Source organism: Pleurodeles waltl, chromosome 4_2, assembly GCF_031143425.1.
Source record: "Pleurodeles waltl isolate 20211129_DDA chromosome 4_2, aPleWal1.hap1.20221129, whole genome shotgun sequence".
Lineage (NCBI taxonomy): Eukaryota > Metazoa > Chordata > Amphibia > Caudata > Salamandridae > Pleurodeles > Pleurodeles waltl.
In genome coordinates this window covers 555,607,834-555,634,126 of record NC_090443.1, presented here as the reverse complement: position 1 = coordinate 555,634,126, position 26,293 = coordinate 555,607,834, and the positions used below count along the sequence as shown (strand labels likewise).

Sequence of the window (26,293 nt, the reverse complement as noted above, 5' to 3'; positions counted from 1 at the left end):
TATCGCAACATTGAGTAGCGTATTCCAAACATCGGTGTAGCCACTTTAATTTAAGCTACAATGGCACGTAGTCAGTCATTTGTGCGGACTGTAGGTTGGTCCTGGGTATGAACTTGTCAGGATTTGGCCCCAGACAAGCAGCGCGGCTACTGCAGGCCCACTCCTACCCTTTAATTGAAGATGTCGGATGCTCCTCGCTGCCTATTGTGATGAGCAGCAGCAGAATGTTACCACGTGCACACCTCGTGTAGCGCCCTCCTGCCGTGCGGCATGGGTCGCGGATCATAGAGAGGAAGGCCTCCACACAACGTCAGGAAGAATCGTGGGAGCAACCCCACCCAGGTACAGAACGGTTGCGGTCGTCCAGCCCAAGCGCGTGCTCCTTAGTGTCCTCTCTTGAGGCACAGCCAGTTTGAGTCACGCGGCCGCCCCCAGGCAAAGGGCCCCCGCCTCGTTGCCACTGTGTGTGCCTGTGTCCGACACAGCCCGATCTGCCAGCTCAACTCGTCCTGATGATTGTTGGGTTCAAGCGCGTTTCCGAGGCTCCACCCTCACTCGGCTGCAAAGACCGCGCGATACATGCAGGCCTCCTGCTTACACGCTGCGGTATTCGCGGTCAGCGGTCAAAAGCAACATCCCGTGATGTGTGCTCAGTCTCCCAGAGCCCTCTGGTGTACAGCCCCAGTGTTTATAGAGGTTCGGTGGAGGAGATCAGCAGGATAATTTGGGACTGAGAGCAGAGCTGATCAATGAACGTCCGCTCCGGTCGCCATCTTGGCCACACCCCTTGGCTGACCACTTCTATTAGAGAAATACGTTTTCCCTACCTTTTGTGAAAAGAGAACATCCCGTAATGGTTAATTCGGACAGCTGAGATGTGTCAGCTGAAACGTAAGGCAGGGAGTCTCCTGTGCTGTGGTGTGAAGTCGAGGGTGGGGCAGACAGGTAAACAAGAAACACACTTTCCTGCTACGGTGCCTGTTTACCTGACAGAAATGTAAATGTGTGCAACTGATTAATCTGCAAAGGTAAAAAGTGCTTGGAATCAGGTCTTAGCTTTAATTGATGAAATCACTTGAGGCTTCCTGATGACAAAGATATATTGTTTTTGAGCGGTAGTGCAACAATGTGAAGTGTGTGGTTTAAGCAAGATTATATAACAAGCATTTGCAATGCAATGGGTCTCGAGTTTGCTCGAGTTATAGCTATTAGCATTGTAAATTCCTAACTGGACTTTTCCTGCCACATAAATTGAAATGAAAAGTAAAAGTTGACATAAGGAAGCTGATTCAAAGCACCATGGCCGCCATAAGCATGAACGTGAAGGAGAGACACAAAAGGAAAAAGTTTGCTTGCAGTCAAATGTATCAGCAAACATGTAATTATCCATCTAACAGGGTTATGGCCAACGCAGTAACAAAACTGCCCCAAGGAGGGACAAATGTAAATCATTTACCAAGATAACAAAGGATTTTTTAAAGGCAAGCCCATGAACGAGTGATAGTGATGAGCGTGCAGTGGGCGTGGTTACAAGTCCACAGATAGATTACAGCAAGTCAGAGTGCTTGACCTAAAAGAAACTGTTTTTCTGTAATCTATATTTTGGAGGCACTTTTTTATATTAAACCTTTTTGTGCATTTTTTAGCAGCTGGTCTTATACAAGTTTAAAATAAAGACTTACATATTCACACTGCCTTCTGTCACAGACTGGGACCTTGTAGCACTAAATATACATGTCACTATTCTCCACTGACCCAACCAGGATTCAATTATGTGGCTCTCTAGTTACACACACAGACCTCTGCAGTGCATTAACTAATAGAGATTTCATAATGTAGGAAAGTGCATTTCCCACTGATGAACTTAACTTGCATTTAGTTTTCATTCAAGCTGTTCATTATTTTATAATTAGTGACCAGAAGGTGAAAGACTGAAAAAAGTTACCAAATATTTTGCCTTTTTTTTTTTAGCCACGCCTTTGACCCCACCCAATTGCGCGAGCTTCACAGTTTTCATACTTTTTAGTGCACTTAGACCTCTGGTACTCGTGAATCGAAACAGGACTATAAGTGCCAGAATCCTAAGTGCAACTATAGGCTGCACTGGGTACTCAACCACCAGTAAAATTTGACAGCTGTGGTTTGGGATCAGCATTAGAAACTTGCTGAAATCATAGTACACACCCCACGAAACAGCTTCCCTTCTCACCTGCATGCTTCTGTGTTTATGATGTTCTTATGTCTGATGCAGTACCAGAGCATGCGGAGGGTGAGGAAGCAGGCGGAGGACACGGCGTTGACTTGCTTGGTCATGGTGAGAAGAGGGTCCAATATGAAGCCGAGGTTGCGGGCGTGGTCTGAGTGGGTCGGTGCGGTGCCGAGGGCCTAAGCGGACGGGGTGTTGCCGAGGATGAGGACTTCCGTTTTGTCCAAGTTCAGCTTTAGGCGGCTGAGCCTCATCCAATCTGCGACGTCCTTCATGCCCTCTTGTAGGTTGGTCTTGGCGCTGGTGGGGTCCTTGGTGAGGGAGAGTATAAGTTGGGTGTCGTCGGCATAGGAGGTGATGATGATGTCGTGCTTGCATACGATGTCGGCGAGGGGGCTCATGTAGACATTGAAGAGTGTCGGGCGGAGCGATGAGCCTTGAGTTACGCCGCAGATGATCTCGGTGGGGTCTGAGCGAAACGGTGGGAGGTAAACTCTTTGAGATCGGTTTGAGAGGAAGGAGGCAATCCAGTCCAGGGCCTGGCCTTGGATCCCGGTGGAGCGGAGGCGGGTTATTAGGGTGCGGTGACAGACGGTGTCGAAGGCAGCCGAGAGGTCGAGGAGGATGAGGGCGACTGTTTTACCGTTGTCCATCAGGGTTCTGATGTCGTCTGTGACTGAGATGAGAGCGGTTTCAGTGCTGTGGTTGGTTCGGAATCCGGTTTGTGAAGGGTCGAGCAGGTTGTTGTCTTCCAGGAAGGTGGTAAGCTGTTTGTTGACGGTCTTCTCTATTACCTTGGCAGGGAAGGGGAGGAGCGAGATGGGGTGGAAGTTTTTCAGGTTGCTAACGTCAGCCGTAGGTTTCTTTAGTAGGGCGTTGACTTCGGCGTGTTTCGAGCTTTCGGGGAAGGTAGCAGAAGAAAAAGAAGAGTTGATGACGGCCTGGAGGTGAGGGGCGATGATGTCGTCGGCTTTATTGAAGATGAAGTGAGGGCAGGGGTCCGATGGGGCGCCGGAGTGGATAGAGTTCATGGTGGTTTTGGTTTCTTCAGTGTTGATGTGGGTCCAGTCGTTGAGGTTGATGGCCGGGGGTGTGGGTTCGGTGATGCTTGGTTGGGTCTGGTGTCCGAAGCTGTCGTGGAGGTCGCTGATCTTGCGATGGAAGAAGGTGGCGAGGGAGTTGCACAAGTCTTGTGAGGGCGTGACGGCGTTGGCGTTGGAGAACTCTTTGACGATGCTGAAAAGTTCTCTGCTGTTGTGGCTGTTTTTGTCCAGTCTGTCGGTGAAAAAGTTCCTTTTGACTGCGCGGATCAGGTGATGGTGTTCGCGGGTTGCGTTTTTGAGGGCGGTCATGTTGTCGGCGGTGTGGTCCTTGCGCCAGGCCTTCTCGAGGGCGCGACATGTTTTCTTTGATTCTTTGAGGGTGTCAGAGAACCAGAGAGGTTTTTTGGTGGTGGCCTGTTGATGCGTGCGTCTGAGGGGAGCAAGGTTGTCTGCGCAGTTGGAGATCCAGTTCGAGAGGCTGAGGGCTGCGACGTTGGGGTCGGTGATGAGGGTAGGGTCGTTGACAGCGAGTGCGGAGAAGAGTTGCTCTTCGGGGATTTTGTTCCACTGTCGACGAGGGATGGGTTGAGTGCGGAGGTGGCGGGTCTCGCATCGGAATGTAAAATGTACACAGCTGTGGTCGGTCCAGTGTAGAGCGGAGGTGTGGCTGAAGAAGACGTGTTTGCTGGCGGAGAAGATAGGGTCAATCGTGTGTCCGGCGATGTGGGTGGCGGTGTTCACCAGTTGCTTGAGGCCGAGGTTGGCGAGGTTGTCGAGCAGGGCGGTGGTGTTGGGGTCGTTGTTTTGTTCCAGATTAAAGTTGAGGTCGCCTAGGAGGATGTAGTCCGGTGAGGCGAGGGCGTGCGGGGAGACGAAGTCGGCGATGGAGTCGCTGAAAGGGGCGCGCGGTCCGGGGGGGCGGTAGACGAGGGATCCTCTGAGGGTGGTCCTGGGGTCGGTGCGAATCTGGAAATGCAGGTGTTCAGCGGCGAGGGGGGTGTCTTCGGTGAAGGTGGTGACGCTGACGGAGTCTTTGAAGACGATGGCGATACCTCCTCCTACTTGGTTGGTGCGGTCTTTTCTGGAAATCTTGTAGCCTTCGAGGATGGCAGTGGCGATGTCTGGGGCCGAAGAGGCGTTCATCCAGGTCTCCGTGATGAAGGCGTCGTCCGGTGCCGTGGAGTCCAGGAGGTCCCAGAGTTCAACGGCGTGCTTGTGGACAGATCGAGCGTTGACCAGGATACACTTGAGGTGGTTGATGGCGCGTGGGCTGGTGGTCGTGGTAGTTGCGTGGTGGAAGATGCGTTTGCAGGAGTTGCAGGCGAAGGGTCCATGGGTGCATTTGGGGTGCGCTTGGAAGCAGGTGTTGGAGCGCCCTGGGTTGAGGGCGTGGAGGGTGGTGGGGTCGTAGCGGAGCAGCGGGGTTTGGGAGAGCTGGGGACCAGGGGTCGTGGCGCTGGGCGCGGGCCAGGCGCAGACGGGCGCAGACGGGCTTGCCTCTGGCGCGCCAGCGGCGCGGTCGCGCAGCGGCCGCCATAAGAGGGAGGAGGGGTCAGCTGGGGGCGAATGGGAGCTGGGGCGTGCAGGAGGTCGCGGCGGGAAAGCGGGAGGGAGGGGGGGACAGGTAGAGTGAGAAGAGCTGGGGGAGGGGAGTTTAAGGGTGGAGGGGGGTGAGTGTTAGGAAGTTTAGGAGATTAGGGAGAGAGATAGGACTAGGGTTGGGAAGATAGGGGAGGGGGGGTTGTAAAGGTGGGTGAGGGTGAGAGGTAGAGTGAGAGGATAGGAAGATAGGTAACAGAGGGGGTGGCGGGAAGGAGGGGAGAGATAGAGAAATAGGTGGAGAGATAGAGAAATAGGTAGATAGGAGGAGGTGGTGAGTGAGGGAGATAGTGAGATAGAGAGATAGGTAGATAGGAGGAGTGAGGGAGGCAGATAGCGAACAGGGTAGATAGGGGTGATAGAGAGGGGGAGGCGAGTGAGGGAGATGAGACAGGAGCAGGAGGGCAGGCGCGGGAAGACCAGAAGACGGAGGACGAAGAAAGCAGAAGAACAGAAGACAGAAGAACAGAAGAACACAGAAGAAGATACAGAAGACGAAGAACAGAAGGCAGAAGACCACAGAAGAAGATGAAGAAGAAGAGAGGCGACAGGAGAGGCTGAGAAGCACACAGATGAAGAGAGAAGACGGGGAAAAGAAGAGTACAGAAGAAGATTACAGAAGAGGAGCGAGGAGGAAGAACAGAGAGGAAGAAAAGAAGCAGGAGAGAGGGTGAGTAGCGCGGGGCAGGGCGAGGGGCTGGGAGGTACTTACTGCGAGGTAGGTCTCAGGAACCTGGAGGAGCTGGAGGAGCTGCAGCGGCAGGGGGAGCGACCTACCCTTGGGTCAAGGGTCACTACCACTGTCGCGCAGCGGCCGCCATAAGAGGGAGGAGGGGGGGAGGGGTCAGCTGGGGGCGAATGGGAGCTGGGGGGCGGGGCGTGCAGGAGGTCGCGGCGGGAAAGCGGGAGGGGGGGACAGGTAGAGTGAGAAGAGCTGGGGGAGGGGGGTTTAAGGGTGGAGGGGGGTGAGTGTTAGGAAGTTTAGGAGATTAGGGAGAGAGATAGGAGTAGGGTTGGGAAGATAGGGGAGGGGAGGTTGTAGAGGTGGGTGAGAGGTAGAGTGAGAGGATAGGAAGATAGGTAACAGAGGGGGTGGCGGGAAGGGGGGAGAGATAGAGAAATAGGTGGAGAGATAGAGAAATAGGTAGATAGGAGGAGGTGGTGAGTGAGGGAGATAGATAGTGAGATAGAGAGATAGGTAGATAGGAGGAGTGAGGGAGGCAGATAGCGAACGGGGTAGATAGGGGTGATAGAGAGGGGGAGGCGAGTGAGGGAGATGAGACAGGAGCAGGAGGGCAGGCGCGGGAAGAACAGAAGACGGAGGACGAAGAAAGCAGAAGAACAGAAGACAGAAGAACAGAAGATCACAGAAGAAGATACAGAAGACGAAGAACAGAAGGCAGAAGACCACAGAAGAAGATGAAGAGAGGCGACAGGAGAGGCTGAGAAGCACACAGATGAAGAGAGAAGACGGGGAAAAGAAGAGTACAGAAGAAGATTACAGAAGAGGAGCGAGGAGGAAGAACAGAGAGGAAAAGGAGCAGGAGAGAGGGTGAGTAGCGCGGGGCAGGGCGAGGGGCTGGGAGGTACTTACTGAGAGGTAGGTCTCAGGAACCTGGAGGAGCTGGAGGAGCTGCAGCGGCAGGGGGAGCGACCTACCCTTGGGTCAAGGGTCGCTACCACTGTCGCGCAGCGGCCGCCATAAGAGGGAGGAGGGGGGGAGGGGTCAGCTGGGGGCGAATGGGAGCTGGGGGGCGGGGCGTGCAGGATGTCGCGGCGGGAAAGCGGGAGGGGGGGACAGGTAGAGTGAGAAGAGCTGGGGGAGGGGGGTTTAAGGGTGGAGGGGGGTGAGTGTTAGGAAGTTTAGGAGATTAGGGAGAGAGATAGGAGTAGGGTTGGGAAGATAGGGGAGGGGGGGTTGTAGAGGTGGGTGAGAGGTAGAGTGAGAGGATAGGAAGATAGGTAACAGAGGGGGTGGCGGGAAGGGGGGAGAGATAGAGAAATAGGTGGAGAGATAGAGAAATAGGTAGATAGGAGGAGGTGGTGAGTGAGGGAGATAGATAGTGAGATAGAGAGATAGGTAGATAGGAGGAGTGAGGGAGGCAGATAGCGAACGGGGTAGATAGGGGTGATAGAGAGGGGGAGGCGAGTGAGGGAGATGAGACAGGAGCAGGAGGGCAGGCGCGGGAAGAACAGAAGACGGAGGACGAAGAAAGCAGAAGAACAGAAGACAGAAGATCACAGAAGAAGATACAGAAGACGAAGAACAGAAGGCAGAAGACCACAGAAGAAGATGAAGAGAGGCGACAGGAGAGGCTGAGAAGCACACAGATGAAGAGAGAAGACGGGGAAAAGAAGAGTACAGAAGAAGATTACAGAAGAGGAGCGAGGAGGAAGAACAGAGAGGAAAAGGAGCAGGGGAGAGGGTGAGTAGCGCGGGGCAGGGCGAGGGGCTGGGAGGTACTTACTGAGAGGTAGGTCTCAGGAACCTGGAGGAGCTGGAGGAGCTGCAGCGGCAGGGGGAGCGACCTACCCTTGGATCAAGGGTCGCTACCACTGTCGCGCAGCGGCGGCCATAAGAGGGGGGGGGGGAGGGGTCAGCTGGGGGCGAATGGGAGCTGGGGGCGTGCAGGAGGTCGCGGCGGGAAAGCGGGAGGGAGGGGGGTGACAGGTAGAGTGAGAAGAGCTAGGGGAGGGGGGTTCAAGGGTGGAGGGGGGTGAGTGTTAGGAAGTTTAGGAGATTAGGGAGAGAGATAGGAGTAGGGTTGGGAAGATAGGGGAGGGGGGTTGTAGAGGTGGGTGAGGGTGAGAGGTAGAGTGAGAGGATAGGAAGATAGGTAACAGAGGGGGTGGCGGGAAGGGGGGAGGGATAGAGAAATAGGTGGAGAGATAGAGAAATAGGTGGATAGGAGGAGGTGGTGAGTGAGGGAGATAGATAGTGAGATAGAGAGATAGGTAGATAGGAGGAGTGAGGGAGGCAGATAGCGAACGGGGTGGATAGGGGTGATAGAGAGGGGGAGGCGAGGGAGGGAGATGAGACAGGAGCAGGAGGGCAGGCGCGGGAAGAACAGAAGACGGAGGACGAAGAAAGCAGAAGAACAGAAGACAGAAGAACAGAAGAACACAGAAGAAGATACAGAAGACGAAGAACAGAAGGCAGAAGACCACAGAAGAAGATGAAGAAGAAGAGAGGCGACAGGAGAGGCTGAGAAGCACACAGATGAAGAGAGAAGACGGGGAAAAGAAGAGTACAGAAGAGGAGCGAGGAGGAAGAACAGAGAGGAAGAAAAGAAGCAGGAGAGAGGGTGAGTAGCGCGGGGCAGGGCGAGGGGCTGGGAGGTACTTACTGCGAGGTAGGTCTCAGGAACCTGGAGGAGCTGGAGGAGCTGCAGCGGCAGGGGGAGCAACCTACCCTTGGGTCAAGGGTCGCTACCACTGTCGCGCAGCGGCCGCCATAAGAGGGAGGAGGGGGGGGGAGGGGTCAGCTGGGGGGGCGAATGGGAGCTGGGGGGCGGGCGTGCAGGAGGTCGCGGCGGGAAAGCGGGAGGGAGGGGGGGACAGGTAGAGTGAGAAGAGCTGGGGGAGGGGGGATTAAGGGTGGAGGGGGGTGAGTGTTAGGAAATTTAGGAGATTAGGGAGAGAGATAGGAGTAGGGTTGGGAAGATAGGGGAGGGGGGGTTGTAGAGGTGGGTGAGAGGTAGAGTGAGAGGATAGGAAGATAGGTAACAGAGGGGGTGGCGGGAAGGGGGGAGAGATAGAGAAATAGGTAGATAGGAGGAGGTGGTGAGTGAGGGAGGGAGATAGATAGTGAGATAGAGAGATAGGTAGATAGGAGGAGTGAGGGAGGCAGATAGCGAACGGGGTAGATAGGGGTGATAGAGAGGGGGAGGCGAGTGAGGGAGGGAGATGAGACCGGAGCAGGAGGGCAGGCGCGGGAAGAACAGAAGACGGAGGACGAAGAAAGCAGAAGAACAGAAGACAGAAGAACAGAAGACGAAGAAGACAGAGGACGAAGAAGAAGATACAGAAGACGAAGAACAGAAGGCAGAAGACCACAGAAGAAGATGAAGAAGAAGAGAGGCGACAGAAGAGGCTGAGAAGCACACAGATGAAGAGAGAAGACGGGGAAAAGAAGAGTACAGAAGAGGAGCGAGGAGGAAGAACAGAGAGGAAGAAAAGAAGCAGGAGAGAGGGCGAGTAGCGCGGGGCAGGGCGAGGGGCTGGGAGGTACTTACTGGGAGGTAGGTCTCAGGAACCTGGAGGAGCGGCAGGGGGAGCAACCTACCCTTGGGTCAAGGGTCGCTACCACTGTCGCGCAGCGGCCGCCATAAGAGGGAGGAGGGGTCAGCTGGGGGCGAATGGGAGCTGGGGGGCGGGGGCGTGCAGGAGGTCACGGTGGGAAAGCGGGAGGGGGGGGGACAGGTAGAGTGAGAAGAGCTGGGGGAGGGGGTTATAAGGGTGGAGGGGGGTGAGTGTTAGGAAGTTTAGGAGATTAGGGAGAGAGATAGGAGTAGGGTTGGGAAGATAGGGGAGGGGGGTTGTAGAGGTGGGTGAGAGGTAGAGTGTAAGGATAGGAAGATAGGTAACAGAGGGGGTGGCGGGAAGGGGGGGAGAGATAGAGAAATAGGTGGAGGGATAGAGAAATAGGTAGATAGGAGGAGGTGGTGAGTGAGGGCGATAGATAGTGAGATAGAGAGATAGGTAGATAGGAGGAGTGAGGGAGGCAGAATCTGAAGCCCAATTTAGAACTAGGTGATTCACACACACACCTGGCTAACTTGCCGGCTCTGCGGCGATAGTCATACTTGGGTTAGGTCTGTCTTTGGGTTTATTCACCGTCCCCTTGGTCGACGCCAACATGTAGCCATAGTTCTGTCTCGATGGCTCTGGTTGCCCCAGTCGTGCTTGCCAACGGGACGATGGAGGCTGACGTTTAGGAGTAGTACTAACGGATATAAGTACCATTACCATGCCACTGTGTTGGGAAGTATTGTTCATTCTGTAGCCGTGGTGCCGGGTGAACAGAGACTGTGCCACTTCAGTATGGCCGCGTCCGTAGTCTCTTCCAAACTGTACATGTTGCCATCTTCAAGATGGCCGCCCCCCAGCTTGATGTACAAATGCACGCCTGGAACACAGAATTCTAGCAGCGATTATAATGTAAGTGAGTTAGATTTTCTCCAACCCCTCTCATGTTCCTAGGGTCCAGTGCAAACAGTTACCTGGCCACGGAACAGCCCCACGCCGGCCGGAGCTCTTTCACGCCAACAGTTGCACGTGGTAGTTCCTGGTTGTGCTCCGCCCCCGGGGTCATAGAGACGGATAGAACGCCCCCGGGCTCTGATGTGGAGTTCGCCCGTCGGCCGGGTCTCTGGCAGTGTAACAGTGTTCACAGTGGTGGAAGGGTCAGAGAAGGGTGGCTGGAGGCTTACTGACCTGAGCACAAGGACAGAGTCGCGAGCAGGTAGGATCCTTTTTTTGTTTTATAGAGCGGTTTATGTCTTAATGTGAGACATACAATCAGTATATCGTGAAGTGCCTAACGGGCATTTTATTTATGGCTGTGTCTGTAACAGACGATGCCCGTGTGCGTGCCTAACAATTGTATGTCTGAGTGTTAAACTAGGCTGTTTTTTCAAACAGCACAGCAGTGTTGGGAGTAAGCACTGACTGGGTTGGCGAACCTCGGGGTTTAGAACGATGATTCCATTCATGGCTTGTCTTGAGTGTATCCTAACTTTGTGTTAAAGAGGGGTTGTTGTGTACAGTTAATCATGTAACAGGAGGATTTACCTGTATGTTGGTGAGTGGTTAATAACGTGTTTGTTTCTCTTTTTGTAACGTATCGCAGTGTGTCAGAGCTGTGGGTGTGTGGATGAAAGTCCATCATGGCATGTGTGTAGCTGATTGTACGACACGACTGTCGGTGATAGTAATATACCTGTGGCTGACTGAGTGCCTGCTTGAGGGATCAATTATTGAGAAATATCAGCGAACTTTTGGGTATAACTGAATGTGAGTGAGGGCAACCTACAATTCAGAGTTTTTGCTATTCGTTTGCAAGTAGCCCGTGCGATTGCTACATCTATCTGACTGCATTGTCCGTGAGTAATAATGCTTATACTCAAGATTGTGCAATTCGTCCTCTCCCGTGTACACGTCGTTCAAAGCAAGTACAGCATGTTCAGCGTTTTCCCTCGATGGATAAACTGATTGTATCAGATGCCTTTCTGTATCTCGGTGTTTTATGAGAGTGGTGTATGTGGATAGCTTGGTGTTAGTATGTGAGCTGTAGAATGCTCGAGGAGTGTGCTCTTGTGACCTATAGAGGATTAAACCCAGATCTTTGTGACTGGGGATGAATGTTTGATTTGTTCTCCATTCCGTCCATCATCTGTTCTTTTTGCACTTGTGACCTATAGAGGTCTGTGGGTACTCGTTGGTGTAGTCTTATTAGTTGTAGGTCTTACTGACCATTCCCATGATTGTGTGAATTGTACATTTCTATCTCAGAAATGGTTTGATCATTTGAAATTTGTGTTTGTGGCTTAACATTAATGTGGTGTTATGATCTCTGATTAGTTGAGAAGTTTTATTGTCGTTTAAGCTGTACATGTACGAGGTTCTTGGTTGATGTAGTTATGCGAGCAGTACGTGTCTGTGACTAACTTTTGACTTGGTTGTGTGAACCGTGCTTGTGCCCGTCAGCACTGTATTATGAACTGTACATGCATTTGTCTCAGCGTTGGTGTGGTAATGTGAATAGACTTGTCCGTAGCTAACGCATTGGTATTCTCATGTAAGTTCTGTACATCTCGCTCAGCACTGTAGCGATACAGTTAGATGTCTGGTTCAGCTTTGGGATGGTCAGTTGACATGTACTTGTCTGGCATGAAGATATGAGCAGTTAAGTTCTGTATCTCAGCAGTGTGTGCAACTGTTCACGGTATATATCTACCTGAGTATTGGTGTGGTCGTCTGAGACGCGCACGTATATGGCTCTGTGTTGCTGTGGCCCTGTTACCTAGGCAGTGCATTTATGTTGAGTTGTTGTGGGTGGGTCAGCCTGATGTGGTCATTCGAGCTGGATAGACCTGTTACTCTAATTGAACCTGAGGCGCCCTGTGCTTTTTGTGGATTTATGTGCATGGTTTGGGTCGTTTTCTGTTAGCTAGTGCTTTATAAATGGGATCTTTGGGGAGGTGTGTCTTAATAGTCTCCCTTTGTCATTTGTGCATCCACAACTTCTCTCTTGCAATAGTCACATGGCTTTGAAGTGACTTAAATATAGTTATTCATATCATTGTTTGCAGCTTCTCAGCATTATAAGTGTCAACTATGATCATTACCCAGTTTAAGAGTATGCAATGTGTTGCCTGCCCTCAGAAAGATGGAAGGCTGAATTGGCTTTGCATGGATTTCTTCTTGTTATCATCTTTTCACTCCAAATATTGTCAGAGTACTCAACTTGTTTAGCAACCATCTTGCCTATTCACTATGCAACCAACTCTTTTCCCTGTTAGTCTTTCTACGAATGCGTTAATCTACATCAGTTGAAAGCATCTGGTGACATAAGCACCCGTCATGATTCTCGGAGGACTCCTGCTTTTCACACTCCGATATTTTACACCGCCCCCGTTTCTGCTAATGCTTACTTTCAAAGTTGTATTCATTTTCAAATCTTATTTGACAAGTGTGCTTTCAAATGCCAGTGATCGCTGAAAAAAAGGAAAATAATATAGCAACAAATAATTGGCATAATTTGTCTTAGAATGAGTGCTCGGTCTCTTTTTTTATGTTGGCATTAGTTTGGCCCCGGTTTGTATGGCAGCTCTAGTTTGATTGTGATTGGTCACTGCCAGAGTTTTACAGAGGTAAGGCACAGGCTTTGGCGTAACGGCCCGAGCTAACCATTTTGGAGCAGGTGTTCGAGTCTAGACGCCACTCAACAATCTATACTTCTGTGCAAATAACTTATTCTTCCCCACCTAAAAAAACAAACAAACACGAAGGTGTCCTTGTGTAATGTAACTGTTATCTTTGTGACGCGCTCCAATACCTTCGGCTCAGGTTCGTGCTATAGAAAAACTACAAAAAAAAAGTTATCGTTACACCGGTGCATCATTATGAAACAAATCCACTTATCTATTGCACTGCTACCAAGGTAACTGCCAACGCCTCATTGCTCTTGCGAAACAGGTTTAAATTACAACTTTGCCATATCTGTTGATAGTTTCAATGCCATATCTCCAAGTGTAGTCGACTTAGACTGAAAGTCTACTTTTCAGGTAGTTCTACGAACACAAGTCACACACGTATGGTTCAAGCATTGTAAAACACTGACGTTTACCCTTCAAAACATAAGTGCTGCTTTCAGGCTTTAGTTGCAATGTCATCTCGTATATAAACGGGTAGCCTACAATGCCTACAAAAGAAGAAAATTCTTTTGAAGATCGACATCAACCGGAACCACTGGAGTTGCAGGTATTTAGTTTTCTGATGGAAAGCCTAGATGTTCCGAAAGTTAGTTGCTCGTGTGAGATAAATGTTATTGTGCAGAGTACTATGGAAACCTGCGATGAAATGTCTTATAAGCAAGAGTGCATTTCTCTGGAATTGCCTGACTAACGTCATAGAATTGGATTGGCTGGTTTCTATTGCAGGACCCAACAATGTCAAAAAATTTCTGGGTTGTTTCATCTTTACATTCTATCCAGTGCTTGGTCATTGTTGTCATTTTCAAAGATTAGCTTTCTTTGCTTATTTTCCTAGCACTCTGTTGCAGAGCCTTCGGTACATTTTGCTGCTCACGCTCTCAATCGTCTGAGCTTAGTTATTACTCCCTCCTTCTGACACACAATGAGTTTGAGATTGGTATTATTCTGGTTGATTGATCAATATTTATTGATAGCGACTCTATGGAGAAGATTGGTGAAATACATTAACAGTTTAGTGCCTAAGGGTGGCTCACACAGTGTTTGAGGCAATGCAAGAATTTTAGTTATAAACACATAACTGAAAGGGTAACATCAGACATATATTTAAGTCAACATTGTGCAGTTAATTAAAATTGGTTCAGATGCGTTTGCTGACTAAGTGGCGACCCAGTTATTCAACAGTTTATTATATGGTACATCACTTATTTGCTTGAACTAGTAAGATTTGAAAACGGTTGTTGTGTTTTGTTATAATTATGAAATCTTCCTTAACCAGCTGAAACTGAGTGGGAGGTAAAGGGGTCATTGGTTCCTCCAAATCCAAAGAACATAGACCACGAGTGAATCCAAAGGTCTGCACATTAATCTGCAGTTAAGGGGGCCTCCAGTGAAAGCGTGTCAGACTAGTGCACCAGTCAAAGAAGGCTACTAACAAGTGGATGCGCGGGGTCGGGGCACTGCAGACCAACCATCTCTCAGTATTCTTTCTCTCACTCACCTAAGGTCTGTCTTACATTACACGTCTTTGAGAGAACAAAAGTATTACAGTTTTTCTATCACCTGTTAACTTGGGCGTTCATCTTTATTGGTTCCCTCACCTGTGGAAAGCTTGCTCTTTATATAGTGGACTAAAATGATGTCTACACTGTGCAAAGAGTCCAAGCAAACCCCAGAGGTATTACAGAGGCACAAATGACATCCTAAATGCTCTCTTTTGTGATCGAACAGTTAGGCATATCAGAGGGTAGTGCTAAGCACATACAGCACAGACTTGTTCAGTAAGTGAGACACACTCTCAATAAAGAAATCCAACACCAATTTATAAAAATAACACATACTTTATATAAACTTTGATAGCAAGATCACTAGAATCCGATAAATACTTTTTCGAATTACAAATTTTAAGAGTTTGCAAAAGTTGACTGTGCCTTTTTCAGATGCAATAATGTTATCATATGGAGGAAGAACAGACACTGAACTACTAAGGGTGTTCAAGTCTTGCAGTGCTCGGGAACGTAGGGGCACCATTGGTCCTGTTCGCCTTGGTCCAGGTGCAGAAGTGTTTGCGGTGGAGGGGGCCCGCAGAAACTGGCTGCAGGCAGGGACTGGGGAGTCCAGTCCGGCTGAAACAGCAAGTGTACTCTGGTCTCATGAGCCGGGTTGATGTTGGGACACCAGTGGTCCTCGTCTCCCCTGTACAGGTGCAGTGGACCGTCGGGTCTGCCACCAAAGGCAGATGCTGTGAAGAGGGGGTCTGCAGTATTAGGCTGCATACTCTTGTCGGGAAGTCCACAAAGGGTAAGCTCAGGGTGGGCTTCGTCTCTGGAGGGCCTGGTAACCACGCTGGCACCATTGTCTCACTTCAGCTCGGGTGCAGTGGTGCTGTCTGGCATTGGGATTTTGGTGGCCCTGGTCCTTACAGTTCTTTCTCGGGTTGCCTGAAGATGCAGGGAAACAGCTTCTCTGCTCCAAGGTTGGTGTTCTTGGCAATTTGCAAAGCACTGTCAGCTCTCCTGGTATCTTGGAGGTTGCAGCCGCAGGACAGGTCAGTTGCTCCTCAAGAGTCGGGTGCAGCAGGCAAGCTAGCAGTGTTGGCGTCAAGTCAGTCATGCTCCTTGGTTCTCAGGTTCAGCAGGCTTGTTGTCCACTTCTTCCTTTGTGTCCAGCGAGGATCTGGTATCAGGGGTCCCCTGAATACTCAATATAGGGGGTGTAAAGGGTAGTAGCCAATGGGCTAATTACCCTTGGGGTCAGTACACCCTCTAGATGACCACCAGAATTCCTAATTCCACCACACACGATATGGCAGAATTTCTAAGGTTGTGTGCATCTCAGGCTGGTCACCCTAGGGGTGTGCCCAGCCTGGAAAGGCAACATGCCTCCTGCATAGCTAATTTTCCCACCTGTCCAGGTGCCAGATGGGCCCTGGGGCAGGAGGATCGGCATCTCCCTCTGAGAAGGCCAGATTTAACATTCTAAAGGCAGTGGGCTTCTTGGAAGCCTCCTCCCTTGGAATGCAGGTGATCCTGTGGGGAGATGTGTAACATCCCTACCTGAACAGGCTTTGTTTCTGCCCTCCAGAGAGCAAATACCCTCACATTTGGGGGTCAGATTCTCACCTTTGGTGGCAAACTGGCTAGAACTAGTCAGTGAGTTCACCAGTAGTTAGTAGGTTTTCAGGGGGCACCTCTAAGGTGCCTTCTGGGTGCATGCATTTATAAATCCATCACCGGAATCAGTGAGCGTTTTATTAATATGAGATGTTTGTTACCAAACAACCCGATTTTCAGTTTGGCCCTCCTGTAGCTGGGGAACTTGAATAAGTTTCCTACCCATGCACTTAAAATGGCTTTCCTTTACACTTACTATGTCTAAGAATCACCAAAGACATAGTAGGGGTGTATCTTGTCTTGCAGATATGTCCATATATGTAATATATTGCACCTTGCCGTAGGGGTTTTAAAGCCTACTGCAGGGATGACTTACTACTATTACATGCAGTGTTTAGGGGACATGTTGTGTTTTCACTTTGAGGGAGTACCTTGTCAATCAGTCTGCAATGGTAGTCTGCATGAGGTTGGTTCTGGATCCCTTACAGTGGCACAAGTTGTGCTGCAGCCCTGAGAGGCCCTCTTCAGTACTCACCAGGGATACCATTTACTAGGGACTTACAGAAGTGCTAAAGGGCCTGGCTGCTTGGGGATCAAGTGACCAGGTGTCTTGTTTCTGGGAAGGAGCACTGGCAATAGGGACCTGGTTAGCTGGAACCCAGTGCACTTCAGTCAAAGTTGCATCAAAAGACAGGCAGAAAATGTGTGTCTTGGAGGGGCTGAGCTACTGCAACCAGAGCCCAGTTTCCTACATCACCTTGCCGCCTTCCTCCTGTGTCTGTGTTCTACTAATATTACCAGTGGCTATCTCAGCTTCAATGCACTCTCAACTGTTGATAAACCGTGGTGTGAATATCTGTGTGATGATATCTTGCTTGGTGCTTATCACTATCAGACTTCTAATGTGTCTGATCAATAATGGGTTCTCGCTCGTTTGTGCACTTTGTGTGCAAAATGTCTTCATCTTGTTAATATAAGCTATTCCTGCCATGTACCGCGTTCTGACTCCTGTTCTGTCTAAGGGTTCTGGTTTCCAAGCTGACTTACTTTTTGAATGCATGTAATGATCGTAATGGCCTTAATTCCTTAGTATGCATGTGCCAAAGTAGTGTTATTTGCAGTAGGCGTCGGTTCCATTTACCTTCACTTGTTTTACAAATTTCCAGCTTTTTGGCATGTGCATCCTGAACCACAGTGACTGAGTTCCTGCTGCATAGTAAGTCTCCCGGGCTGGACACAAGCACACCACAATTGGATAAGGCCTGACGTTTTTTGGTAATTTTCTTCCTTATTTTTATGTTCTGTGTGAACTCTGCTCATACCCCAAGAATTTTTATTTTATTTATTACTTTGTTTATTTTTAATGGGGCACATTTTAATACCATTAATTGGGGTTTGGGCACTCCTTACTTGGCTGCACCTTTGAGCCTGCAGGACTTTGGTGCCATTTGCTGTGGTTTGCCTTACGAGGACGAGGAGCCAGTGTCTTAACCATTGATGAGCCCCATTTTGTTTATGGCTCCGAGAATAGTTCTATTTTGGCATTCCCATCACAAGCCATAGGTACACACAGATATACACACATGACCCCAGTCCTACAATTTCTCAACTGGCTACCTATAGTTCGAAGGGCAAAGTTCTAAACACTCAACATTGTCCACAGAGCATCCGTTTAACCCATTTTGCACTTGAACTAGCATCACACAAAGGAGATTTGTTTTAGGATTGAATCTGAGAGGAACTCTGGCTCCATCTCCAGTGTATCACAAATTGGTCTCTGATTCTTTTTCTCATTTAGTGCTCCAAATTTAGAAGTTGCTGGCACCTTCCTCAATGCCGTTATATACATCTCCACAGTCTCGTAGTGCATTTGTACCCTCCTTCCAAAGAAGGTGTTAACTCGTGGCAGATTGTGCAAAAGCCACACCCCTCTTCTTGAGGATCTTGAAAATCAATTAAGGCTTCCAGAAACTCCAGTCCTTCAGCTCCAGAGCAGTGAGTTGGTAGGGCAAGTTGTCTCTCAGCACCTTAATTCTCACAGCATAGACCAGCATAATTAAAGTTCACCTTATTCCAGTTTCCCCAGGGTAACAGTGGCTTACCATAATGATGGGGAAAAGAAAGGAGGCAGTCATACTTTGCATTGCTGCCTCTAGTACAAGTAAACTCTAATTACTATTATTGATGAAAGTTAATTTGCCCATAAGATGCTCCAAATACTGAAAGGGGCCGATCATTGCATAGAACATTCTTTTAAAAGATAGAGAAAAATACGGACACACTATAATCCTCTCCTTGTACTCTGTAAAGAAGATAGAAGTGGGTATTGCAGCTAAAACTGCTCACTATCGCCTATGAAATCATATGCATCATAATCATAGACAGAAAATTGTCTTTAAATGGGGAACCATTGAACTAAGCAAAGCTGCACGATAGCCTGCAAGCAAACTGAGGAATAGCTACTGCAGGGTACCCCAAATGCACTCCCAAATCATGAACTTGCGGCTCGTTTCTTTGTCAGTCAATACCTGGCCTCGAGGACTCAATGTTCTCCTTTTGTTCCAGTAATGCGTATTCAGTGTTGTGCATTGACCTGGAACCAACATGTATGCATACATCACGTAGTGATAGGTAGAGGTCAAGCTGTGCCTGGAACACAGTGCTTCGACTCCTTGAGTGCAGACACTTTATTTGAATGCTTCAGATAGTTGGTATTGTGTTGCACTGTAGGCTGCCAGGGCCACCCATCTTCAGTTGTACATTGCGGTTTGAAGCAAATGTCACAAATACTTTAATAGCACGCAAGCAGATCATCCTGCATAGCTCTATAAACTTTTCTAAAAAGACAGGCCATTACTTAATACTTGACAACGTTATAGCAGTGTAACAATATTCCTGACCCAGAAAGATTGTGTTAGTCAAGATGGCACTGAAATTACAGCTGTGTTGACATCAAAATTTAAATTTTCCGTAGCTCGTTGCCAAAACGAGGCATATATGAAGAAAACAGCGGCAACATGAAGTGAGGTGTTCACTGTTGTTTAATCAGCGGTATATCACAGTTGTCAACTCTGGAAACCTCCCTGCTCTCTTTCCATTTGCTGTTTCATTGACTGGAATACATAATGGACTCTTCTTCATCTGAAAAGTACGCTTTGCCATCACACACACACTTCTTTATATCCTTGCTACATTGTAGAAACCCAACAATGGTGTTCTCGGCTTGACTCCAGTGTGTTTTAATAGTTATTCAAAATCCTATTCAATGATAGTCATATTTTTTATGAATAATCAGGAAAAAATACCTTTTTAGTAAGTTGCCTTCTCCCTGCCTTATGTTCCTGGAAACTAATTTGTGCAGCCAGTGTCTAATCTTATGTGACATTTGGGTGCACTTGAAAGAGACAGAACAGGTGGCCCGACTATTTTTGCGAACCCACTGTCTGGTTGATGTACTCTGCTTTTGTCCTACCAGACTTGTGTCTCTAGATTTGTTGTGGGTACAGTGCTTGCCTAAAACTTGATCTTAGTGTTGGATATAGGTGGATATTAGGAATACCATAGTACACCACACACCCTCAGGCCTCCAAGTCCATGTTGAGTGTGGCTGAAGAATTTCGCCATCTTGAAAATGCCCTGACACTTGGCATTTTGAGCTTGTTTGTAGTAAAGCAAATAGGGACTGCTATACAAGTGAGTAGGTCAGGGCCTGGGAACCTTTACCCCATTGGTTAGGGAGAGACCAGGAGTCACTCCCCCACCCACTAGTTAATGACAGACATAAATGTGGCACTCACTTCGGAACACTTTCCAGACCTGTGGAACACCAGAAGAGAAGACTGGACCTGCTGTCTCTGACCTCAGAGGAGCCATGAAGACTGGGCGTGCTCCCTCTTGTACCCAGGACAAAAAATGGACATCTAAGAGTCGGTTGGCTGACCTCCTGTGTGGCTACAGGGGGACAACAAGCTGCAAATGGACATTTCCCTGAAGTACCCAGCTGACCAGAGGCAACTGGACGTAGACAGGACTCTGCTATTGGCCTCTGTCTGTCACCCTTTGACTCTTTAAGTGCCTCCCATGATGTCCTGGGGGGCTTAAGAAATGTACTTCTGTGTTGGATTGAGTTTTAAAATACTAAGCCGGAATATAAAATCATGGATTAGGATGAACCTGGTTGGTGTATCCGACATGTGCTCTATCGCGGTCCGCATGAAAGTGCGCCCAATTCCTGGTTGACAATAACCATTGACTATAAATTAGTGCTTTGTGCTTTTTGAGGGTATTTCTATTTAAAAACTTTTAAAATTAAAATAATCAGTTTCCCTTATTGGATTTTTTTCATTTTAGTTTAGTTTTATGTATTAAATGTTACTTCATTTTTCCTAATTCGGTTTGGGATTTCTATTGTTTGCATTATGACTTTATTACTGTTTTGGTAGTGCATACATACTTTAAATATTGCCCTGAGTTAAGCCAGTCTGCTCTGCACCATAGCTACCAGGAGTTTGAGCTCAGGTTAATTTGGTGTCTTTGCTGGCTCACCCTAATAATTGTTGTGATTATTACTTGAAGTGGGTAATAACCCATCCCAAATTATCCAATTTCTCACAGCCAGCTTGATATAAACATTTTGTCCCTAAATAAAATGCTGCCTACAATGAGGTTTTTTTTAAAGTTTGACTCTGTGTCTCCATTTGTTAAATGCAGCCCACAACCTCTAAGCGAAGTGGGTCATTGGAACACCCCCTCCAGCTTGCTCTCCTTTATTTTGTGTCGGTTAGATTGGTAACAACCCAAATTCTTCAGCTTCCACAAAAATATATGTTTACGAATAGGTGTGTTGCTTTTGAGACTATCTCCAGGTTCAAAAGCAAGTATTATTTAAATACATGTAGAATAATCATATACAGCTTATTTTACATAATCATGACTTGAGCTAGCTTATGTTTGAGTATTAATTGATGCATTTTGGTTCTTTCAAGTCCGTTCTTATATTTTGATCTCCTTACATTAATAAAAAAAAAAATCAGCATACTCGTTCATGAAAAGAAAAAAAAATACTTGACGGGCATGGGACAAAGCCTCTCATTTAGATGTGGAGGTTGAAAGCAGCAGAAACAGGAACGATTGTGGTGAGGACTGGCAGAAACGTTCTGTCGTTTATTCCCTGAATTACAAGTCTTCCTCCAAAATGGGGTAGTAATGACAGGTGGTCTTGGCATTACCACAGAAGACATCACTGCAGTACATTCTTAACCGGTTCGTCGTCAATTCATGTGATTTGACTTAATTTGGAAGTAAATATTTGGAGCATTTTATTCTCATTTATACATTCCACCAAAAGGTCCCTTTGTAAAGTGACATGTTTAAAGGTTGCTGCTTTGGTACGTAGCTTTCTTGACGACAATCAGTTTACCTCAAGTTCCGACGGCAGTAGTTTGCTTCTAGTCCTGCAACTCATTTGCATAGTTTTAGCAGGTGTTGCCTTAAGGGTGATTATAGCACAGGAACAAAATAGGAGGATTTTGGATCAAAACCTGTACTTCAGCAGACGCTTGAATCACCACGCCTAGAGCTGTGGTATCGTTCAGCCGGCTAAAGAGGGAGACTTAGTGTGCGCCGCTTCCGAAATGAGTGAGTCTGCGTGTCGAGTAAAGTGTCTTCCTTTGGCCTGGCATAGTGACTTGCAGCTGCACTGAATACAGGTGGCCGTTGTAAATAGTACATATTTTTTTGATTTGTTTTCCATTTGTCAAACGCAATTTCCCCTCTAGTTTGGTTTCGCAGCAATCGTGCCTTCCTAATGCAGTGTACGGCAATCAATCAGGAATTTCTAAAGCGCGCCACTCACCCGTGAAGGTCTCAAGGCGTGGGGTGGGGGTGGGGGGGGGGGGTGGAGGTGCTGCTACTGCTCGAACAGCCAGGTCTTGAGAAGTTGTGTGGTGGGGATGTCCCATAGGTTAGAATTGTGTATATGCTGAGTTTTTCTGTGTTTGTTTCAGAAAAACAGATTGATCGCTTACATACATCTTGCTTGAAGGCCGGTAGTATGCTAATTTCATACTCGTTAATGATGCTGTATATGCTCCAGGAGCCCTCAAAGATGCGAGCGCTAAAACCATTCTGGCATGGGCGGGTAAACAGCCTAGAATCAGATAGGATATAATGACCCTCCCTTATGGACAAGGGCGATTTGGTGCCACATATTTATATTGCTTGTGCGCCCAAGTGCAATTTGCTCATTATTGGTATTACCCTCATGCATACACGCCACACTTAGCAGTTGAGGCTGGTGATGTGCACCCCATGCCACTCAACGCTATACGTCCGGACACAACAGAAATTAATACCATCTCCTGCACCACTATAGCCAGGAGGATGCTTGACACGTGAATCTAAAATGAACTCTGTATGTCTATGCTCTCCCTCTGAAATTTCACCCAGGCTTGTCAATTCCCCCCTGAGACTGGCACCCTCACTCTGTACAGTAAAGTGGGGTTAAACACTATGGGGCATGTACACCCATAAGGGTAATTTCTTAACTTAGCGGACCTATGACAAACACAATGCCAGGCACCACCATTGACATTCAAATGTTACTCCCTCAGGGCTGGAATGAGGGAGCTATATCCCTCATTCCCCGTGGAACCACCCGCTAGGAGCACTCCAAACTATGCTTACTAGCCCTGTGAACAGGAGCCTAGTTATGCAATTATGTCGCAGCCCAAGGGAGATGAACTGTTAGCCAGGAACTCTGCATTAGATGGAATAACTCCCTTGATATGCCCCTGACATTGGAGGATTGGGGTTTCTGTTGCACACTGACAGGGATGCTCATACTAAATTGCAACATTCAAATTATTCATCTTAAATATTTACAGCAAATGAATTACACTCCTGCTAGACTGTTTATATATGGTTTACGAGACAATGCACACTGCACGTGCTGTGGAGCATCCGAGGTGGACTTTCTATACTCAGCCTGGCTGTGCACCTCAGACCAGCAATACTGGATACAGGTGGTGAGTGACTTGTCAAACATGGTACTGGAACCAGTAGACTGTACCCCCCCCCCCCCCCCCCCCACCCCCTTGGTTGTTTCCTTGGCCTAGTCAAAAAGCTGCAACCACCGACTCAGAAATTTGTGGCAGTGGGCACTGCTCCTAGCGACACGAAGGGTGGCCATGTACTGGGGAAAAAGAACTGCACCCAAGCCCAAACAGTGGCTACTCAAGTGCCTAGATATCCTATTGGGTGATTAGCCGCTCTTTAGAAACCCTGATTGATTTGATATGATACACTGTAAACAACAATTAGAACTTTTTGCTGAGGAGCTGCTGGTGCCATCCTGGCTGAAGAACATTTGGGGCCCTCTCACAGCTTACCTGCTGACGAATCCTGACATGGCCTAATGCATGGTGCAAAATGGGGGATACTCTCAAGTGATGATGAGGCTGCACTGAGTGTATTGAAGTCACTGTTAACGTACCACAAATGTGATATGCTCTCCCACATGAGGTAACTATTGTCATATTGCTTGTACGTTGTTTATATGCTGAAAAACGTAATTTTTTTTTTTTTATTAAAAGGATGTGAATGCTCAAGTATTTGGCTATCCAAATGCACTGTATTCTAATTTCACTTTAATTTTAATTATGAATTAAAATGCTGTACATTTTCATCTTCCTGTGCAGCAAAATGCCAACTTCACCTTCAGAAAAACAACTTAGATTGTTGGCTGCCCACTTTTTATTAGCCCTAAATTTAAGTGTGTAGAATAGCTGGCCATGGTTTCTCTCTGCCCCTTCTCTGTGGAATTTGCATCCTTTGTATCTGCACTCGATACCTCCTCTCTTCCCTTTTTATAATACCTCATTGTTCACTGAAACACTCTTAATTTTCTTAGTAGTTTCTCGCCTTAGCTGCAAAATACATTTGCTGGTGCATGTGTGTTTGATATATGCACAAATTAGCGCATAGATTTTTCAATTTTCGCAAGTATTACCCATTTTCATTAAACATCATTTCTCCTACAAGCACAATGCTTGCTCCCCATAGCCATACAAAACTAACTTGCTGCAGCCGCCACAAATCTCAAGGGGAGGGATTGGGGGGGGCTAGAAGGGAATAAAAAAAGACTTACCTCTTTCCGTTGCCGCCACTGTCCTCTCCTGCTGCTTCGCTCATACTCTTTGCCTGTTCTGGTGTTCAGCATTCGCTGGGAGACCAGAACAGGCTCCCCAGTAATCCTGGTGCTGCTTACATGCTATCCATAGCATGTAAGCAGTGTCAGGATTGGTATGAGAGGCAGTCCCTGCCACGCAGACACAAGCCTTTGTCAGTGCAGTTTCTCCAGCCCGGCTGTGTATGCAGCCGGATTGGAGAAACCTAAGTGCGCATGTGTGTTTGGCCTGCCTCAGACGGCCGGCCAAACAGACGTGCACTTAGTGCACTCTCCCCTCCTTCTCCCTCCCACCGACTGTGGCTCAGCCCCGCCCTGCACTGCTGTGCCAGAAGCAGAAAAATAAAACGATAGAAAACTATTTTATTTTATTATTCTGCTTCTGGCACAGCCAGTGGGGCTGCACTCCTTTGCCTTAGCGAAGGAACCGCCCCTGAAAATAACACCAAACACCTGCATGCCTAACGTGTACTAGAATCTTGCTCTAAACATAACGCCAGATAATATTGATTTTTATCAATACTTGTCCTAGCTGGTGGCCAATCTGTACCGCAGGACTTAATTGAATATTTTCTTTTGTAAATTTGTGTTCTTTGGTGCGTTTCTGATCATTATTGGCAGGTGTTTCTCTGCACCTACCTTTTTCTAGGTTTTGTACATTACATGCACATTTCTTTCTATCGAGGTTGATTTTGTACTTTTACTGAAACTGATAATATTGGCTTAAGAAATCTGGAGTGAAGCCACACAGCACAAATCCCTGGGTGTTGTGTGCTGCTCCCATGCAACATCCATGGAGTTTAACGCTTTCCCAGATTTACCGGGAGTGGCAGACCTGTGAATGCGCCAAAGTGCTGCGCCTTCCCGGGTGAGGCTTAAAGAGGGAAATATGTTTATTTCTCCTTGTTTTTTCCTTTTTCTATGTCTACTTCTTTTTGCAGCACACATAAAAAGAGAAAAATGCCTCGGGAATGTTTTTGTGCAGGAAGGGGCTGCTTCCTGCACAAAAACAATCCTCATTGCAGTGCAGGGCTTGCACCATGGTGCGACAGTCCCTGGGTTGGCACTAAGCAGCCCAAACTGCACCAACACGGACAAAGGCAGGAATGCTCTGTATTCTTTTAAATACTGCAAATTCCTGTCCTTTCCCTGTAACGATATGTTGTCGCACTGCGCGACAGACATAAATATAGCCCTAAGTGTTTGTTGATAGGTGGATGAGTTGATTTTTCTACTGTTAAATGCTGAATACTTGCTGATCCTGCTTGTTTGAATCCCTCTGCTTTCTTGGGTTTCAGCAATTTCAGATTCCTGTTCCGATTTCTCTTTTGTACTGGATGATAACTGACTGCAGTCACATGATTGAGTTCCTGTTGTAGAATGTTCCCCTTTCCTTCTTTGTTGTGTACCCTTCTTAAAAGCGAACTGCTTTAGAAGAACCTTTTTCTGATTAATGTGTAGTGCATGGGCTTTGGGCTGTGCATTGTATAAACTGTAGTGTATAAGAATAGAGCAGAAGGTGTCCCGGCGCTAATACTAAAGGTAAACGAGGGATTAAAAAAAATCGGAAAATAGCCAGGTTTTTAGGGCCTTTTCAAAAGGAAGCAGATTAAGGGTGAAGTGGCAGTGAATTTCAAGTCCTTGCCACAACTGCAGAGAAAGCCTAAAGCTGCTTTATACTTGGCTCAGCCAGGAGACCTGTATCTGAGGATCTTACACTTTGGCAGGCTTTTAGTTATGGAATGTCTTCTGCAAGAATGTAGCATCAAAGCAGTGGGATGCCCGTACAACAATACACATGGCCTTAGAGACTGGTAGTCAGTGCAGTGCCCTCAGAGGTGACGGTGCTGAAGAGCATGTAGGAAGGTTCAAAGCTAATTGACCATCGTTCTAAATGTATTCTCTGTAACAGTTGCAAAATCAGTGTGGGTGGATGCCTAGCACCATTCACATCTCAGTGAACTTTGATCACATTTTCGATTGTGGAATTGGCCTACACGGCTTCTTATCCCAGCTTTTCCTCTTTACCAAATACTTTGATCGTTGGTAAATCGTATTGCAGGGTTTGACCCTCAACCGACCCCCTCCCCTCTTAATTGAGGAGCACCTACTGACTTGACTTTACAGGAGCATTAATATTCTTTTCAAGTGGGGGGCAGGCAGCCTGACTACATTCAAGGAAGTCGAGACAAATGACCATATTTTTTTTAATT

At 47.8% G+C, this 26,293-nt stretch overlaps 1 protein-coding gene and 1 long non-coding RNA gene across 4 annotated transcripts in view; one reads left to right on the top strand and one right to left on the bottom strand.

The window, feature by feature from the left end:
* LOC138293095 (uncharacterized) overlaps positions 1–10,156 on the bottom strand; it is a 104,428-nt gene extending 94,272 nt beyond the window's left edge. The window contains exon 1 of the long non-coding RNA XR_011202897.1: positions 10,071–10,156. This is a non-coding gene — a long non-coding RNA (uncharacterized lncRNA). The remainder of the gene's footprint in view (positions 1–10,070) is intronic.
* The window catches only part of SOAT1 (sterol O-acyltransferase 1), a 154,819-nt gene that overhangs the window by 10,467 nt on the left and 118,059 nt on the right, over positions 1–26,293 (top strand). The window contains exons 1-2 of one of the 3 annotated variants that reach the window (XM_069232103.1): positions 10,188–10,312; positions 17,062–17,170. The exons of 1 other annotated variant lie outside the window; for it this stretch is intronic. The gene's annotated coding sequence lies outside the window, so the exon portion shown is untranslated. Of the gene's footprint in view, positions 1–10,174; positions 10,313–17,061; positions 17,171–26,293 lie in introns of those variants that run through there. One more of the 3 variants, XM_069232102.1, reaches the window with a different exon arrangement.